At 45.4% G+C, this 14813-nt stretch overlaps 1 pseudogene; it reads right to left on the reverse strand.

The window, feature by feature from the left end:
* LOC138447924 (zinc finger protein 91-like) overlaps positions 1-14813 on the reverse strand; it is a 154273-nt pseudogene that overhangs the window by 74220 nt on the left and 65240 nt on the right.

The raw sequence follows: 14813 nt of genomic DNA on the forward strand, positions 1-14813 counted from the left end.
AATGACCACTCCACCACAAACGCGTCTCCTAAGGCTCCTTTTGGAGGAAATTCCCGCGAGCAAAACCTTTCGCACTTCCGGTTGACACTGGAGGCGAAGAGATCCACTTGAGGGGTCCCCCAAAGGGTGAAGATCTCCAGGAGAATCTCCTGAGCCAACTCCCACTCGTGAGAGATCGCGCTCTGCCTGCTCAGAGCGTCCGCCGTCACGTTTTCGTCTCCGGCCAGATGAACTGCCGAGATCGAAACTCCCTGCTGGATGGCCCAGAACTCGAGCTGCATCGCCTCCCTGCACAGAGAAAGTGACCCTGCCCCCCCCTTTTTGTTGAGGTAGTGCATGGCCACTGTGTTGTCCGTCAGGATCAGGACACTCTTTCCTCGCACAGTCGGAAGAAAAGCCTTCAGGACGGCCCTCAGCTCCAACAGATTGATATGGAGTCTGGACTCCGACGGAGACCAACGACCGCTGACTGTCAGCCCGTTGGCATGAGCTCCCCATCCCGTGAGGGATGCATCCGTCACGATCGTCACCTCCGGCCAGGGAAGCCAAAATGGAGCCCCCTTCATCAAGTTGACTTCGACGGCCCACCACAGAAGGTCCCGGGCGACCGAGGGCGGCACCTGAACCGGGTCCGACATCCTGCCGGAGGACTGCGACCATTGCGTCTTGAGTGCCCACTGCAAAGATCTCATCCGCAGGCGAGCCTTTGGCACCAGAAGAATGCAGGATGCCATGAGGCTGAGCAACCTCAAGAACTCGAACGCTGGGAGCATCTGGGCATGCTGAAACTTGTGCACCATCTGCTGAATGTGAAGAGCCCTCACCTGGGGAGGAAATCACAGCCCCAGGGAAGTGTCGAGCACTGCTCCGATGTACTGGAGCCGCTGTGTTGGCGTCAAATGGGACTTCTTTAAATTGAGGGAGAAGCCCAGCCTGTGAAGGGAGTGGCAGGTGACGGACAGATGATCCAGGACTTGCTCGGGAGAGCTCCCCCTGATCAACCAATCGTCCAGGTAGGGGTAGACGTGAATCCCCCCTTGCCTGAGATGCGCTGCCACCACCACCATGAGCTTGGTGAAAACCCTCGGGGCGGAGGTCAATCCGAACGGCAGGACCCGAAACTGAAAGTGCGAGTCGCCAACTGCGAACCTCAGGTACTTCTTGTGCTTGGGATGGATCGGCACATGGAAGTAAGCATCCTTGAGGTCGAGTGACACCAACCAGTCCTGAAGCTGAAGGGCCTGGAGGACTTGAGAGAGAGTAACCATCTTGAACTTGTCCTTCCTGAGGAGTTTGTTCAAACCGCGCAAGTCCATGATGGGTCTCAATCCCCCGTCTTTCTTCGAAATCAAAAAATAAGGGGAATACCATCCCTTGTTCCTCTCCGCTACAGGCACCAGTTCTATGGCGCCTTTCTCCAGCAGGGCTTGAATTTCCTGCGCAAGGAGCGGATCCGGACTCTGCAAAGAGAGGTTCCCCGGTGGATTGTCGCGAGGCCTGTGCCGAAAGGGAAGACAGAAGCCGTGGGTTATGATCTCCAGAACCCACACATCTGAAGTAATGGCTTGCCACTCTACAAGATGCTGCGCCAGCCTTTCCCCAACCGGCGAACCATGGGACATGGCCTCATGACTGAGCGGGAGTGGCTGCGGCGTTACCTGAGGGCAAAGAGGCAACTGCCCGAGCGGCCTTGGCACCACGGGTACCCTGTCGTCCACCTCTGGTACCCCTGCGTTGGCCTCTTTGACTGCCAGCTCCTCTCGCTTTACTGAAGGACGAGTAATAGCGAAAGGAACCACCCCTCCACTGCTGTCCCCTAGGACGAAAAGGCCGAGGTTGGCGAACTGCAGCGCCCAACGACTTCGCTGCAGCTTTTGAGGTCTGCAACCTCTCAAGGCTCTCGTCAGCCTTGCTGCCAAAAAGGTGTTCACCGTCAAAGGGCATGTTGAGGAGCCGGGACTGCACATCAGGAGCAAACCCCGACTTCCGCAGTCACGCAAACCTGCATATCACGGTGCTCGCCGCCATGGACCTACTGACGCATTCAGCTAAGTCCAAACCCAACTGAACGGACTCACACATGGCATCCTTACCATCCTGGATCATAGCAAGGAAACTATCCCGTTCGTCCCCTTTGGGAATATGTTCAGCCGCTAACGCAATACAGTTCCACAGAGTGTGTGTGAAACGAGACAAGGCACAAATGGAGTTGGCCGCCTGAAGCGCCATACCACCAGAAGAAAACACTTTCTTCGCCCAGCCATCAAAACGTTTGTCGTCCCTATCAGGAGGGATGGTAGGGTGCGACGCCTGCTTTGCCGGGGCCGTGGCCGCCTGCACCACCAAATTCTCCGGAGTGGGGTGCCTGGTCAAGTAGCAGGGGTCGCTACTGGCTGGACGGTATTTTCGCGACAAGGATCTGCCCACCGCCGGGAGACTCTCCGGAGCAGTCCAAGCCGCCGCCACCCTTCTCTGTAAAGCCATATGGAACGGCAGTACCGGGTCAGTTGGGGGACCAACATCAAGGATGTCCGTCAGATCATCCTGCACAAACTCCCCTGGGGGAGCAGACCATCCCAAGTACTCAGAAACCCTAGCCATAAGGCGCCGGTACGAGGATGCGGCATGAGAGCCAGGCTCAGGCCTACAAAACTCCACCTCCGGAGAGGTGTCCAGTCCACTGGCATCATGCAGTGACTGCCTCAAATCGTCAAACTGACAATGGCCCGAGACAATTTCATCTGGAACCTGACTAGGAACCAGGCCATCAGAATCCTCATCCGCCTCTGAAATATATTCCAGGTGGCGAAAAGAAGGTACCCGAGAGTGCTTGCTCTTAACCAGAGCCTTCCTAGGGGGTTCCCCTGTGCCACGGGGTACCTCCGACACGAAAGGTGTCGAGCGAATCGGCGCCGACGTCGAGAGAACAGGCATCGGCGTCGACGTCAGATGCAGCGCCGCCAGCATCAGCGGCGTCGACACAGCCCTCGAAGCCGGAGCCCCGAGCGGGTCCTTCGATGACCTGAGCGTCGACGACTTCCTCGGAGCCGGAGCCTCGAGAAAGCCTGTCGACGCCCTCGACGCCTCAGACGTCGATGTCTTCCTCGAAGACCTCACAGGTGCACACGGTCTTGAACGCGTCGAGGACCGGGACCTGGAACGGGTACGTCGAGAACGAGTCTCCTTGTCCGAACGGGACCTCTCCCGTGACTCGTGCCGACCACTCTTGCGAGCGGTGTCTCTCGACCTCTCACGACCGACCCCACTCGGGGCGCGGACGGCTTAGTACCCTGCGACTCAAGAATGGCCAGCATTTTCTTCCCGAAGGAAGCCCATTCCTCCGGCGTCGCATGGCTGGTGGGGTAAGCGACGTGCCGGGCAGAGTCCTCCGAAGAGGACCTGGAAGACGACTGGTGTCGGCGCTTCCGAGAATGCCTCGAAGAGGCTGAGAAGTGGCGAGACCGACTCCTAGAAGGAGACCCACGAGACTTCCGACGATGGCGCGGAGAGTCACCCCTCGAATCATCCGTCGAAAGCCCCGCAGACTTCGACTTCCGGGGCTTGGACACCCGACCTACCGACAACTTCTTCTTACGTTCGCGTAAGGCTTTGGACGTGAGCGACTGGCAGTCATCCGTGTCGTGGACCTCCCCGAGGCACCAGAGGCAGGCGTCGTGCGAGTCCGTCACCGACATCTTGGACCCACACTCCCCGCACTTCTTGAAACCCGGACGCGGGGTCGAAGACGAAGTAGAAGACATCTTCACACGAAGGATTTTCACAAAAACGAACAGGTTCGAAGAACCGAGAAGAACAGAACTCCAAAGAGTCGAGGCTTTAACCGAGAATCACGAAGCAACACGTTCGCGGAAAAAACGGAACTGAGGCTACGGGCGTCGTGCCTCCCACTTATCACATCGGATGACGTCGGACGTCGGAGGAGGTCCTCGACGACGGCGCATCGACGTCATCGACGCAGGACGCAAAAAAAAGTTTCCGAAGCAGCACAGCTGTGGTGATTACATGTCATAGATATGGAATACGTCGGAGGACCCAATCCCCTCGAAATAAAGTTTCAGAGTTCTAGGCACGTTCAGGGTTCTCAACATCGTTCTTATTCTACGTGCATTTAAGGTCTTCATCAGCTTCTTTAAGCATCAGTCTTCTACTGTGTCCAGGAGGATCTATAGGTTTGCCGCATCTCTGCACAGTATCTCTATAGGTCCTGTTCCAACCAGAGACAATCACATGCTCTTGCTGGGAAACTCTCCACTATTGTACACCCCCATTCTCTTTTCTGATGAGAATGGAGGGCTCTTCTGATGATTATAGCCTCCACATCGGCCCAAGTGCCCTGACATCAAGCGCACCCACTTTTGTTCATGCTCTGGCTATTCTCATATGAGAAGGTCAGCCGATGTAAACCAGGTCAGCCATTTTGGATTGCCTACCCTCTTGCACAGTGTGGCTGTTTCCCGGCTCTCATTCATGCAGCTCCAGGCTGCTTCCCTCTTTACACGGTTCTTCCTGTTAAGGTCTTTCTTGGCTTGGTACAGGTTATAGAAGGTTTCTGTGGTCACATCTGAGCTGCTGCAGCGGTTTACTCTTTGATGGGCACTGACCTCTGAGTCTGCCTCAGTCTGTTTCCTGATCCCCCTAATACTCTCATCCAATAGGTAAATGTGCGGCTACTCATCAGCTTTTCCTCCAGTTGCCCAGGACGGTCTCATTCATCATTTCATTGCCTAGTGTTTAGCAGCGCAAGATGAGCTTTTCTTGGCATGGTGTCCATTGCCAGGATGTGTTTGGATTCTGTGCATGTATGTACTTTCATCATTTACCTTCTAACCCAGGGTATAGTGCACAGGCAGGCTGCATATAGACAGGTGTGGATTCCATATGTCTATGTAGCCTGTCAAATGGAGCCTGTCAACATCTATCCCAGGGTCAGTGTACAGGCTTCAGGTAGATAGGTTAGAATTCCATATGTTTATGTAGCCTGTCAACATCTATCGCAAGGTACAGTGTACGGGCTTCAGGCAGACAGGGCTGGATTCTATATGTTTATGTAGCCTGTCAACTTGTATCCCAGGCTAGAGTGTATAGCATGTAGAGAGACGGGTGTGGATTATATATGTGTATAGGGTACAGCGTATAGGATATAGGTAGACAGAGTATTGAGCAGCAGTATGCAAAAGATGAAGAAGGATTTCAGGATTACAAATCTTCTTCCCGTTGATGGCCAAGTTGGTGTTAATTCACAGCACAGGTGCAGACATGTTATGGCTACTGGTTTTACAAAGGTAGCGGGCGCCCCTCTCTCGCAAGAACAGACATGATAACGTGTTCAGTGGTTATGTTATGGCTACTGCAAGGCGCGCATGCAGCAATAACTATCATTTCAGCCAGACGCAGACCCTGGCGGGTTATCATCTATGGCATTTTCATCTTTTCTGTGAATGTTTTTACCATTGGTTGCTGTCTTAGTTCTATTTCATTTATGACTTAGTTAATTTAATGTAGACAGTTACATTCTCACGGTTCTGTCTGGTGGTATTAGTATGGCTTTTGTGTTTTTTCTCAAAATTCCATAAAACCTTCTAACTGTTTCTACCTCTTAAACAATCTCAACATTATTTTGAAATTAAATGGATTTCAAGGCACAATGCCCCTGTTTTGTTTATGTATCTGATGACTTTGGTTGTCATCACTCCTTCCAGAGCCACATCTGCTCTTCCTGTGATAACACAACATTTCACTTGTGTGTTGCCAAGCAGGGGAGGTTGCATTTCTGTTGCCAAGCAGGGGAGGTTGCATTTCTACTGTGTGTTGCCAAGCAGGGGAGGTTGCATTTCTGTTGTGTGTTGCCAGGCAGGGAAGATTGCGTTTCTGTTGTGTGTTGACAGGCAGGGGAGGTTGCATTTCTGTTGTGTGTTGCAAGGCAGGGGAGGTTGCATTTCTGTTGTGTGTTGCAAAGCAGAGGAGGTTGCATTTCTGTTGTGTGTTGCCAAGCAGGGGAGGTTGCATTTCTGTTGTGTGTTGCCAAGCAGGGTGGTTGCATTTCTCTTGTGTGTTGCCAGGCAGGGAAGGTTGCATTTCTGTTGTGTGTTGCCAAGCAGGGGAATGTTGCATTTCTGTTGTGTGTTGCCAGGCAGGGGAGGTTGCATTTCTGTTGTGTGTTGCCAGGCAGGGGAGGTTGCATTTCTCTTGTGTGTTGCCAGGCAGGGAAGGTTGCATTTCTGTTGTGTGTTGCCAAGCAGGGGAGGTTGCATTTCTGTTGTGTGTTGCCAAGAAGGGGTGGTCGTACTTTTTGTTTAAGTTTTCAAACGTGTAATTTCAGTATGAATAACTACTTTTGCTGCAATGTTTGTGCGTATTTATTTCTGTCATTTAAATTCCCACTAATGAGTTTAATCACCTGATTCCTCTTGTGATCTTCAGTCCCAATTGCTGCTGTGATGTTATCCCTCGAATTCTATTTCTCTTTTGGCGCTCAGTGTACAGGACTTGTCCATTCTCCCCAGGATATTATGTATCGATGATGCCCGTGTCAGGGGTATACTGCCCGCCAGCTGAGCCTAGGCAGGCCGAGCAAAGCAATGGCCTCAATGAGGGCTCAGGGCTGTTACCCGCCCTGTAGGCCCTCAGAGAAGGGGGTGATAGCTATTTGCACTCCAGGGTTTGTTTAGGGTGCAAATAGTTGTAGTATTATGTTTTTATTAGAGACGGGCTCCACGTAAATAGCACAAGCCGAGACACCAGTAAAGAAACAGAGAAACAATGAGAGAAACAAGATGCTCACTGCCATAGTAAATATAAAAGGGGCAGAGTCTCATTTCTATTTCTGTGGCATCGGCCAAGGATGGTAGGGAGCGCCGCAACCTGAGCAAAAAGATCCAGTCCAGCAGGTATGTGGGTAGGGTGTAGTAGGGAGGGAGGGGGTATGGGGGAAGGGTGTGGGATGTTGTGGGGGGTCGTCGGGAGGCAAGAGGGAAGGGCTCTCCCTATTACATCCCCACAATCAAGATGGCGGCACCCAGAATATGGCCTCTAGTGCGAAAGTTATATCAGTCACTTGTAAAGTGCATACGGCTGTCTAAAGGCTTCTCAGTGCTAACCCCTGACATTACAGCCACACGAACTCTCCACATAAAAACCATGGGACGAATGCAATCTTCAAAGATCTCCTGAAGACTAGATGTTTCTCCAGGCTTTTTTAATTAATGGATCATCTGATGCTTTCTCAAAGCTGAGGATTCCCTGAAGCTTTTCTTGCACACACGGTATGGGTCCTCTGATGGATTTTCAGATAAGACAACGTACTATAAGATCACTTTCATACTATGCATGTATAGGGCTTCTCCTGAGTATGGACCCTCTGATGCGTTATCAAATGTGGGAATTGACTGATGCATTTATTGCACTCAATTCGCTTGTGGGGCTTCTCTCCAGTATGGATCATCTGATGTCTTTTCAGAGCAGAGTTTTCACTGAAGCTTTTCTTGCACTCTGTGCACTTGTAGGGCTTCCCTCCAGTATGGATACTCTGATGGATTCTCAGATGTGAGCAATGACTGAAGCTTTTCTTGCACTCTGTGCACATGTAGGGCTTCACCTCGGTATGTGTCCTCTGATGGATTTCTAGAGAAGACAACATCCTATAAGATTTCTGACACAATGTGCAAGTGTATGGCTTCACCCCAGTATGGATCATGAGGTGACGTCTCAAATCAGATAAGTGACTAAAATGTTTCTCGCACTTTGTACATGCTAGGGCTTCCCCGAAGAATGGATCCTCTGATGGCGTATCAGATTTGAGGAATGACTGTAGCTTTTCCTGCACTCATTGCACTTGTAGGGCTTCTCCCCAGTATGTGTCATATAATGGCTTTTTAGAGAAGACAACATGCTATAAGATTTCTGACACACTGTGCACGTGTATGGCTTTACCCCAGTATGGATCATGAGGTGGCGTCTCAAATCAGATAATTGACTAAAATGTTTCTTGCACTCTGTACATGTGTAGGGCTTCACCCCAGTATGGATCCTCTGATGGCATCTCAGAACCGAGGAACAACTGAAGCTTTTATTGCACTCAGTACACTTGTAGGGCGTCTCCCCAGTATGGATCCTCTGATGGCGTTGCAGCACGGAGGGGTCCCTAAATACTTCATTACACTCTGTACACTTATAGGGCTTCTCCCCAGTATGGATCCTTTGATGGATTTTCAGAGCTGAGCAGTGGCTGAAGCTTTTCTTGCACTCTGTGCACTTGTAGGGCTTCTCCCCAGTATGGATCCTTTGATGGATTTTCAGATTTGAGGATTGAATGAAGCTTTTCTTGCACTCTGTGCACTTGTAGGGCTTCTCTCCAGTATGGATCCTCTGATGGCTTATCAGAGCCGAGGAGTGACTAAAGCTTTTCTTGCACTCTGTGCACTTGTAAGGCTTCCCTCCAGTATGGATCCTCTGATGGCTTATCAGATGTGAGGATTGAATGAAGCTTTTTTTGCACTCAGTGCACTTGTAGGGCTTTTCCCTAGTATGAATCCTTTCATGTCTTATTAGATGAGCGGAACGACCGAAGCTTTTCTTGCACACTGTACACTTGTAGGCCCTTTCCCTAGTATGGATACTCTGATGACTTTTCAAAGCAGAGTTGGCACTGAAGCTTTTCTTGCAATCTGTGCACTTGTAGGGCTTCTCGCCAGTATGGATCCTCTGATGGGTTATTAGATTTGAGGAACAGCTGAAGCTTTTCTTGCACTCTGTGCACTTGTACAGCTTCTCAACAGTAGGGGTTGTTTGTCCCCACAGACCTGTATGTGATTTAATATGTAATACCAGGTTAGTCCTGTGTGTGAAGCACATCCCACAAACACTACAGGTAAAGGCCTTCTCCTTTGTCTGGATCCTCATAGACATGCCGGGCATTTGGCTCTCCTGAGAAGATGTCAATATCTGTACAGGTTCACTGGAATGATGCTGCCCAGCTTCTGTAGTGGGTGCTTTATTCCTCTTCATGCCACCTCTTCTCATCTTCATTTCCTGACTCTTCGTTTCGGTGGTTACACACTGTTGAAAGAAGCAAAGGTTTCAGATGTTATGTCATCGCAGAGTCTGTAGGATGATAGGCCTAGTGCAGAGATGTCAATTCAAGTCCCCATTCCCCACTTGCACACGGGCTGAAACGGCATGAATCTGTTTTTCTCCCTGCCTCTTAAAACAGACTTTAGAGAATTAAAATAACTTGAAAAGTATCAATGTATTTGGAGGAATTGTTCAGAGCATCACAGCAATAGATGTTATTAGGCTACTTACTCATGCATTCATGTTTGCATTGCATTCCCAATATGTCAAATCCAACCCTCAGCTCTCATCACTCCACTCTCTACAATCATGCCACTCTCTATTACTCCACTCTCTACTGTCACGCCACTCTCTGCTATTACTCCACTCTCTACTATCACTCCACTCTCTACTATCACTCTCTACTATCACACCACTCTCTACTATCACACCACTCTCTGCTAACACTCTCCTCTCTACTACCACTGCCCTTTTATATATATGTATATATATATTATTTTTTTATTGTAACATTTAGCTTATTACAAACTTTTATTAGTTTCATTGTCAATTTTCCTCAATTTATACTCAATGTCTTAACAAGAAAATGTCTTTCATTCTTCCCGACCCCACAGTCAGTCAGTTCCAGTGATTGGCTTTAACCTGTCAATCCTGACCATTTTGTTTGAGCATTTATCTCAATACATGCGACAATTCTTCATTCCGTCGCCTCTCAACTCCTTTCACCCAACCTAAAATTTTATCGAGATAGTTTATAGTTGCACATGTGAGTTGCACCGTCATGCCACTTAGGATTCTATACCACCAATCGTCTAAGTTATCGTTGGCAGGTGCACATTTCCCATGGTATAATGTCCTTTGATCTTTTAATCATGACAATCCGTTACCAGGTGCTTTCTGGATTCTATCTTTATACAGCAATATCTACATAGGATGTCTTTGGTGTCACGATCTTGTTTCATGAACATGATTTCCTTTGTTTTAGATGCATTTAGCCGCAATCTCAAGAACCCATCGCAATGATATCTAGATGGAAATTGTTGTAGATATCTGGGCATTCTTTCGAATGCATTCATTGTTGGACCTAGATTGAGAGATGTTACTAAATTATTGTACTTCTGCAGATTTTGTATCCAGGACCATTGTTTTAATTTCTTTTTTGCAATTTGTGGCTGAGCCAGAAGTGTGTACATCGTTATATCAGCCGTTCGCAGAAGATCGTTTATCTTGTCTTTCCAGGTTGTTATCATGTTCTCGTGTACCTGAGATTTTGATAGTGCTAGTATCTCGTAAGCTGGTTCTGGATTTGTTATGGTCAGCTTCCTTAATAGTGCCAGTGATTTCCACTGCACCGTTCCATATAAGGCATCTAAGGCTTATTCATGGCGAATGATTGTCATGGACATGTTTTTTGGTAGCCTCAGCACTCTTTTCCAATACATCCCTTCTAAATACGACCATATCTTATGATCTATATTCCAGCCGGCATCAGCACCGAATGTTATCACAGGAATTACTTTTTGTAGATAGAAGGTTCGGGTCGGCTTTAAGGTGAACTTCCCATATTGTAAGTGAATTCTTGCACCTTGTAAGGCAAATGTTCGCATTCTGTGTTTTAGATCTTGCACCCAGCTCCATTCACGTATTGATGTGTTTATCATCACTCCAAGGTATCGAATCTCTTCGATTATCTCAATTTGTTCATTTGCAATTTGCCACTTAAAAGTTCTTGTTTTTTTGCACTTTTGAAACACTCATCCTCATGATTTTTGTTTTTTTTACATTTATGGTTAGGTTGTTTTCTTGCATGTAGTATTGCAATTTTGTCAAAAGCCTTTGAAGACCAATTAGGGTGGTATCAAATAATACTATATCGTCGGCGTAAATTGCATAGCTTATGTGATGTCCATTTATTTTGGGTGGAAAGCAGTTCACACATGCTAGGGCATTAGGGATGTCAGCAATGAACAATTTGAACAAGGAGGCAGCAAGCGGACATCCCTGTTTAACTCCTTTATTCATGGCGATTGCCAAGGATAGGTTCCCCTTCGCGTTTATTCGGATCCTGATTGAAGTGTTTTGGTGTAGCGCTGTTATCGGCTGTAGTATATTATCAGGACAGCCCCATTTGTGTAGTGTTTGCCACAGCATTGCACGGTTAATCGTGTTGAATGCCTGTTGCATGTCTACAAATGCCATGAAGAGCTTAGACTTACTTTTCATCACCTCAGGTTTTAGCAGGTTTACAATTGTTTGATTATTCTCTGGGCCCACTCCCTTTGTAAAACCTGTCTGGCGACAGTCAGTTACTCCAGTTCTTTTTGCCCAGCCTGTTAATTTTATTTGCAAGAAAGATGCAAATATCTTGCTGATGGTGTCTAGAAGGGCAATCGGGCGATAGTTGGCAGGAGCGTCCCGATTGCCCTTCTTAAAGATTGGCATGATTATCGCTGAGACCCAGGACTGAGGGATACATTTTAAGTCCGCAATTCTTTTAAAGAGTATTGCTATGAAGTCTGCCCATTCCTGTTTGTTTGCTTTCAGCATCACGTTTGTGATGCCGTCTGGACCTGCAGCCCGTGAATTTTTTAGCTTGGCTATTGCAGTGATCATTTCTTCCACACTAATTTGTGTATCCGTCATTCCAAGTTGGGCATGTGCTTGACTCAGATTTTACAAAGAATACTTCTGTGACGTGTTTGAGCCATGGACCCTCTGAGACACCGTTGGCCAAAATTTCGTTTTTGTTACCATACCCTTTGTTTAGAATTGGCCAAATGTCTTTTGAGTTGTGGATTCGTATTAAGGACCACATCAGCCCCCCGTTTTTCTTGATCACGTTAGTATGCATAGGATTTTTGTCAATTACGATATTTTTGTTTTCGTTTTTTAATGGCACATGATGCTGATTCACCCAGTTTGTTTTTTGAATCTTGGATGTCTTCATGAAGTTGTTATCTTTCTTTATTGACCTTAATACTCCACTCGTGATTATGTGTGGCCTTTTTCATCACTGATGATCCTATTTCTTGATATGGTAGAAGTGGGACGTAATGTATTGATTCCGCTTGAGGTCTTTTCATTGATTGGTAGGTTACAGATAGGATATCCGCAAAACAAATTACTAATCTAAGTCTATTCCTTCCAAAATGTATCTCCATGTCTTGGCCTGTGTTGTGTGATTCCGTTCTCCAATCTATTTGCCAGAACATCACCAAGGGATTGTGGTCACTATTAACAGTCGGAATTATTGTCATTTTGTCAATTCTGTACTATTGATTTCTCGAAGTCCAAATATAGTCTAAGGTCTTCACGAGACCCAAGTTATGCCACGTCGTTTTTTTGGGCATATCGCCTTTGACTTGCCCATTTACCATCACACAGTCCCGTGCTTCCATTTCGTTATCCCATCGCGTTCTTCTTGAATTTATTTTCAGGTTTTGCTGCTGATTTATCAGTTTATCATCGTTCTCTAGCATAAACCAGGCCAATTTCATGTCTCCACATATTGTGATCGATAAATCAAGGCATCTTTTTTGATTCTCGTCAATTTGGGCCATTATTGAGGACATAAATCTTCCTGCTGATATTTTAGCTGGGTTCTAATACACGTTGATCAAAAGCAGATATTTGAATCTCTGTGTTTCCTCTATGAGAAGTTGTATTAGCGTGCTTTGTACAAAGATATTTGGGTTCTCAGTTTTGAGGACTTCCCAGCTTGTGCCATTTTTTATAAGAGTTAGTAGTCCTGAGAACAGCCGTCCTTGTGCGTTCTTTTTCGCTGGATTTAAGAGTGGCCTTTTATATTGTTTCTCCCAACTATGGGTAGGGAGCTTTAAAATGCAAGTGTGTGATACTATTGTACTTTTGGTTATAATGTAAGCCTTACACAACTTTAAAAGACAAAAAGAAAACTATGTTACATGTATACGCACATGTGCCTCACCATTCACATTCATACTTTTAGAATATCAAAACAAATGAATTATTTCTGTATTTCTTTAAAAAAAAGTACCGTCAAGGCTATCATCGATTCCTGCCTGCTAAATGTTGATCCCAACATTTATATGCATTGGAAATATGAATATTATGTACATTTCTACCAATATAAATAATTCTAACTTTATAAAGTACAAGGCAATATATATATATATATATATATATATATATATATACACAAAGTCCCAACTCAGTTTTCAATTCTCCTGAAATAAAAATCTCTCTTCCCTTCTGAACCCTGTGTGTGCTCCACCAATCACATGTGTTTGTAATGAATTAAATTTAAAATACATGTACTCTCTTGCAATAATTCTAAATGGAAAATATGTAATATAAGGTTGAACTATCCTATTAAAAGCGCATTCTCCGATGTGGATATATTTCTTCTAATATATAAAACTATTTGCCCAATCATTCTTTATCAATTTATTTTTTTTAGTTTCAAGGAATGCACATCTTCTAATTTATCTAATAGATGTCCAATTCTATCTATACAAATTTTCACATTAAATACAATTTCCTTAAGTGTGAATGTTTACCATTTTGCACCATATCATGTAACTGGATCATCAAAGCATTTCTCGTTGTTATATAATTTCCTGATAAAACATAACCTTTGTAACATGCATCTCGTGGCTAGACTAGGCAAATCAAACTCTAATTGTATTGCCTAAGTTGGGTAGATTCAATAAAACTCTCCACATCTTACCTTCCAACAAATCCACATCATCTTTTAATATTTATTTGCAATTCTGATCCACATAAAATTAAATGAGTTATTTTCTGCACATAAAATGTTTTTCAGAGCACATACAAAAACCCACCATATATGAGTTGAAACTTTCTCATCAAAATCAACGTAGGGTATATAATTGTAAATATATTTAATATCATGGATTTGGTTCTAGATTTATTTGCTATATTATAAATCAAATATTTAATTTCCAATATTTCCGTAAAACTTTCTCTATGTATGGACCAGACAATTCCATAACAAATGATTTGGATGTGTTAATTTCTAAATTGTTATTTACAGCAAATGGCATCCAATCATGTTGTAATCATGTTGTAATAATGTACGTGTTTGATCTACTAAGCACCACATCATCCTCATAAGCCAGCCTTTACATACATGGTGGCCTAATTAAGCTGAATATAATAACCTTCCATTTGCATATAGTTCTATGTCTGCTATATACAAGTAACAAAAGAAATGGAGATAATACACATCCTTGCTTTGGTTCAACTGTAGTGTTTGTAGGTTCAGACAACAGCCCCAATCAATCTAATCTGATATGAATTGAAGTGTCCTCATATATGTGAAAGATCAGGAAGGATGCCCCATTTAAAAGGTTTTGTCAATCATTTATGGTGATCTACCTTATCAAAGGCAGCAGGAAAGTCTATAAAAGCCCTACACAGGGAACGACAGTGTATTTATTACCTTTGCAATATTATTTTAATGCATATAATAAAAGCCCATTATTCAGTGCATTCTAATCTTTAATTAATGCTTTTTTATACGGGGGGGTCATATAGCATGGCCCAAGCCGGTTTATTAGTTCTCAGAGCAGAATAGAACAACATATGTTGCTTTATCCATACACCAATGCTATGGGTCTGTAAATATTTGGCTAATCATAAGAATCCTTAATAAAAAAAAGATAAACTATGTATGATACCTTTGAAGTATACAGAACATGTAACATATGTAGCATGTCTCA

Source organism: Ambystoma mexicanum, chromosome 3q (assembly GCF_040938575.1).
Source record: "Ambystoma mexicanum isolate Mex_15411 chromosome 3q, UKY_AmexF1_1, whole genome shotgun sequence".
In the NCBI taxonomy this organism is placed as follows: Eukaryota; Metazoa; Chordata; class Amphibia; order Caudata; family Ambystomatidae; genus Ambystoma; species Ambystoma mexicanum.